This window comes from Cryptomeria japonica, unplaced genomic scaffold, assembly GCF_030272615.1.
Source record: "Cryptomeria japonica unplaced genomic scaffold, Sugi_1.0 HiC_scaffold_29, whole genome shotgun sequence".
Taxonomy (NCBI): domain Eukaryota; kingdom Viridiplantae; phylum Streptophyta; class Pinopsida; order Cupressales; family Cupressaceae; genus Cryptomeria; species Cryptomeria japonica.
Genome location: NW_026728851.1, coordinates 662,669 through 668,833, shown reverse-complemented (window position 1 = coordinate 668,833; position 6,165 = coordinate 662,669).

The following is a 6,165-nucleotide window of genomic DNA, read 5'->3' as shown; positions in this document are numbered from 1 at the left end:
ATATTGAGTCTTGACCTCTCACTACGAATTAAAACTAATACTATTAAGTATGAAGAAATGATTACTCATCTTTATGCCTTCTCAATTCTCTAAATTAGGAATCAGGAATGCAAAGGCCTGTGTTGCAGGATTGTAACTCTGGCCCTCCGGCCTACAATGAACTTCAGCGTTCCAACTCAAATTGCGGAATGTGAATCGAGAGCTCCCAAATTTACTAATCAAACATGAACAAATTGTAAGAAAGAGTGTTTCAACTTTCAAACTTTCAATTGTATTTATATCAATCCATGATTGCATTTTTGGCGAATTTCGTGGGCGTTTCAAAATGCTTCTTGATTTAAGCAGGGCGAAATGGGTCTTTGAATTCTTATAATGTTTTAATTGATATTGGCAAATTGGGCCTCATTATGCTTAACATGAAATTTAACAATAGGCAGAATTGGCCGACGCGTGCAATGAACATTTAATTTACTGTTGGTGAAATAGGTCCTAGGTACAGGATCGTTTTACTATTTTTGGCGAATAACGGAGGTGATCTAATACCCACGTCCGAGTGATTCCAGGTGAATATTAGGGGCATGCACGTCGAACGGTGTGTGGTCAATGGTGAATCCTATATACAATGGATCGTTAACCCCAAAATTTTGGGCGATTTGACCACTATGTTGCCCCAGACTATTCGCCATTTCCTCCAAAATAAAAACGTGAAATTCGTCAATTGACGAAAATTCACCACTAAAAAACTCTCTAATGATTATATAGCATGTATCACATTTATTCTAATTACATATTAATTTTAATGGCATACATGCCAAAAGTTTGTTTACATCCTTGACTATATGTATTTTGTTAGGGTTAGATTATAAGTGTGAATAAAAATATTGTTTGATGTACCTATTGATCATTTGATTATTGGTTTCATATAATGGTGGTCGTGAGATCACACTTCTTGCGAGGCATCTCATTAAACCGCTCACACTCTTGCTCAATGTTTTCCCCACTTTCCTTACGTGTCTACTGGGATGTTGCAAAGATCACATCTGACACAAAATTCACCCACCATTGCGCCTTGATGTATGTCCATACCTTGTTTTTATAAAACCATTTTCTCATATTTGCAAATGCTGGCACGATGGTGCCAAATGGAATTTGCCTAAAGGTTTCTAAGGCCTTTTCCATGAATTCGATTTTGTCCATTTTTTATTTTTTTGGCTGTTCTTATTGTGCATTGCTCCATTCTATTTAGGTGGTGCAGTTTGCCCTGTAAAGAAAAATTAAATCTAGTAGAAAATTAAATATCACAGCCATCTTTAGTAGTGGACAATGTGAAAATCGTAGCACTTAAAGAATTGTAGAAGTTCAAACCAAGATTAAATTTCATGCATAGACTCAAATGTATGAAATGAATAAACAAAAATTGTAAATTATTGAACTACAACCATCCCATGATATCTAATGATGAACATAGAAGTGAAGTATTGGATGCCAGAGAGTTATTTGAAGATTTCAGTTAAAACCCTACAACTTTAAAAAAAACAATAATCTATGACCAGCATTTAATCCATTAAAAAATTTAAGCTATCAATCTGAACCATAAAATAGATTGAAATCATAACTGTTTGCTTAAAACCCAATTTATATTCAAGGAGTGAGAACCAAAAAAATAAATATCTACTTGTAATCATTGATGAATTTATCTTCACTTTACATGTGGCTAATCTGCTGTAAATAAAAAAATAAACAAAGCATCATAAGATAACTTGAAACAAAACTTCATTAACATCATAAACAACAATGAATATAAGCAAGCTTGATACTAATAAGCATGTTCCAATCATCTGCAAGATCTTTATCTCTCAGAGTGAGTATTCTATCTTGAGTTGTTAAGATTGGTGCCAAGTCATCAGTTAAATTTAGGACTTTGTCCCTATTTCACCTAAGTGGGTGGCAGTCGACAAGAATACTATATGGGGAACTGGACCCTAGAAAGGGTTGCATACCCACTCTTATACCATCATATTAGATGGGTTTTAAAAGTGTTCTATGAACTACGAAGTCTCTAAGCTTTCATGTAGGCAAGGCCATTTGTGATGAGCCCTTGAGACACTAGGTCCAACCCTTAGGTCTTGCTTCTCTAAGCTTTGATTGGTCTTGCCACTCCTTCCCAATCTCACACATTTCTTGTTCATCTTTGCAAGTTCAGTATTTGACTACTATATATGATGGACCCAATGAAATCTAATGATACAATTTATCATGGTGATCATGTAACTAATTAACCTTTGACATTGTGTTAAACACCTAGATACGTAGACATCTTGCAAGTATAGGTTTGGGAAGAAAGGTGGATACACCGTGATGGAATTGCGAGGGGAACTTGGGTAAGAAGGAGGTATGTCCTGTTGTAAACTAAAAGAAGCATCAAGTTATTCATTAAACATTTAAAACTTGGTTGGAAATTGACACATGTTTTTGAATAAGGGAAAATAGGTTTTGATGTGCCCTTGAAACCCATTACAACCAAAAGATCAAAAGATAAACATTAAAGCATAGCAAAATGCAAAAGACAACAACTAAGAAAAGGACAGCTGATGAGCAAAAAATCCAGCAAACTAGAGATAGCTAACAAAAACAAACAGGACTGACAGAGAGAGCCCAAAGTTAGGTTAACTTCTAAAGCATCTTAGCTGCTTCTGACTCCAGTTGTTCTATATTATCAGTCTCCCACTTGATTTTCTCAATTTCCTTGCTTTGGCTTTGCATCTATCTGGTGCTCGCATGCATTCTTATACCAAGCCCAGTCTCCTTATCCTCAGGGGTATCTTCCTTCGCTTCAATGATCCTGTCGAAGCCTTATCCCCATGGTCATTCTCAAGCTTACTGATAAGAGCCTTCATACTAGTTGAGGCGGCCTTAAGGATCTTATGACTTTGCTCACCAATCTTTTTTAGCGTGTTCTCAACTCCTTCGAGTCTTTTTTTAATAGCCCCTACTCTGGTCTCTAAGTTAAGAAAGCTATTCCGATTAGCATTGATGATCCCCTCTACATTACTAATAGATTTGGTGAGCTCACTGAGACAATCTGGGAGGGAGTTGAATTTACCCGAGCCTAAAGCTTCTAAAGTCTCAATTTTTCCTGCTTCCTAGGCTTGCTTGGTTTTAATGCCAGAAATTTCCTTTTGCATCTAGTGGAACACCTTGTTGAAGCTATCCGTGTCATTATTGATGCAAAGGTCTATATCCAGGTGATGATCTTCCTGGGTCTTGTCACCAGAAGGCTCTAAATTCACCTCAAGTCCTACCTCCCTGACATCAAAGCTCTGAGCTTCTTTCATGTCTGTGTCCTCCCCCATCAGGCCCTTATCCTTAGAGTCAATCGTGAGAGGCAATCGATTCTTGGTTCCCACATCCTTAATTTTAGGAGTTTTCCTTTTTTGCTTCTAGCTCGAGAGGATTTGGACCTCCTTGCTTTTAGTATCCATGTCATTATTAGTCTCATTATCCTCTTCATACTAGCTATCCTCATCCTTGTTAGGAACCAAAAGGACAACTGAGAGGGGGGGGGGGTGAATCAGTTGTGAACTAGTTATATAAAATTTGCAGTCCAAATAATAGATATAATAATTTAAACCTTAATCCTGGTAAACCAATCTTAAGTGTCCGTAAAACAAATAAACAGATTTAGCAGTACCGGTAAAACTTAATGTGAGAAACAGAAAGAGAAACAACATCCCCAACACATAACACATAAATATTTTTGACGGAGAAACCTGGTGAGGGAGAAACCACGGTGGGAAACCTTACCCACAATCAGATGATACTACTGCAGATAGTATGTGTGTACCAATGGGGTCTACACATGCAAAAAGGCCAACCGCCTAGAGCTCACTGCTCAATCACAAAATGGGAAGTCACACTGACTTACAATTGGATGGTTAAATTCAAGATAATGTACTACACAAAATAGCATCAACAATGCTTGATTCAGTACCAGTTTAAGCTCTGAACATCTTCATAACCTTTCCATCAATCTTCAAATGATGTCTTCTTTATTCACACAAGGATCTGTTGTTCAATATTCATTCATACCATTTTCATATCCAAGTACATCCTTGATCATCAAAATGATCTTACATTTATACAAAGCCTAGGACCAAATGAGTAGGTTGTCTTACAAAAGATATTACAATGAGAATCAATTACAAACAAGATACAATCATGTTGGCTCAATACAATAACCAATCAATAAACAATTTCCATGCCGTGCAATGCTGATCTAGACATGAAATGAGTATCGATCCATAACCTAGACCTATCTGTCGGTGAATGCAAATGTGTCAACCCTATTAGACCAATAACCAAAACACCAAATCCAAGCTTCCAAACAATGTCTTCGACATAGCCAAATGATCTCCAGATGATAACAAGTCATCATTGCTGTCGGTGAACAAAATAACCTGCCGATGAGTGCATAACTTGTCTACCATTGAATGCATAACATGTCGGTGAACAAAATAACCAGAATACCAGAATGCTAAAACATCAATGTAGATCTCCAAAAAGACAGGTGTTGACATCAATGACAAAACCAATGCAACACATGAAAAAGTCATCCATAATACCAACAATCCTCCCCTCTCTGCTTCCTTTTGGCCGACCCTTTATTTTGTTGCTCATGCCCTATTTTTCTTTTCTTCCTGCTTGACCCAGTAATTTGGGGGTCGTCCTCTGCCTCAGCTATCGTGTCATAGCCTTCGCCTTTCTCATCATCAGAGTCATCGAGATCCTCTTCCGATTCAGAAACCTTATCTATGTTCAGATGGATGGTAGTATTCTTGATGTGATTATACAAAATCACCATCAAACCCTCATGCATTGTTGGGTTGGTATTGGGGTTGGATATTGCATCCTTGATCCCAGCATTTAGGGTGCAAAAAGATAATATGGAATGAAAATTTTCTCTTTATACCGAAAGTGGTTTAGAATGACAAAATGGTAGCTATAAACCCTAGTAAATCTACCATCTAGAGTGATAAATTCCATAATAGAAAGTAAAACCCTTCACCAAATTAGCTTAATTACCTTTGGTGAGTAGTAGGTATGGCTGCCCTTCACCAACCTCTCTTTCTCCTCCTCATCCTTCAAAAATTTCTTCATGGCGGTGTCTGAAATCTTCCTATCCCTATAGAACTTGATGTCATCCATTGGAAGACCTGTAGCCTCAACAATCATAGATTCAATCACCTTGACCTTCCTATTGCCAATGGTCAATGTGCCTTTATTCTAACCCTTCTTGAAAATTCTCATAATTTTGGGTCGTTTCTCCTGCATTCTCTCCATGAAATCAGTCATCTTGGCAGCCTGAAGGACCGCCCAGACCTAAGGATGGTTCCTCCATTTATCAATAGTGGTAGCCTCCGTTCTCTTGACACATGTTAGTAGTTACTATTGCTTTTAGTTTTTATAAATGCTTTGTGTTGTGACCATAAATAAATTAAAATTGCAAAATAGTAAAGTTTGGTTTAGTTACTTGTGTTTTGGTGTGACCCTTAAGTGTATTCACTGTAGATATTTCATATTTATTGAAATTTATGTGTTAATCATGCTTCCAATTAAAAAAAATTGGTAGTGTTGTGTTATGTTCACTTGGATAAAAAGTGAGCATGACACTATATATATGTATATATATACATATATACAGATATATACATATATATACATGTGTGTGTATATATGTATATATAAAATTTTGTTTCTGGGGCCATAAAATATTTAATCAAATGGGTTGATGCTAATCCGACCTGAAATTCAACTTTCAATGTGGTCATTGATTTCATGATCAACGACATTATAACTGGCTTTGAGAATTCCAAATAAGCTTGAATAATTGATGATCCCATGCACTTAAGGTCAAATGATATAAAAGATACATTTTTTGAGTTTGGTATAGAGTTGGTGAACTCTTCCTTTTACCACCCACAAAGAAATGGATAAGTTGAGTCCAATGAGAAGAGCTTGATGAATATCATAAAGAGGACTTGTGATTAAAATAACAAAAATATGGGATGACAAGCTCAAGTATTCTCTTTGGTCTGATACAATCACTTTCAAGCAATCCACTAAATGTAGCCCATTTGAGTTGGTCTATGGAGCAGAAGCCAAGAT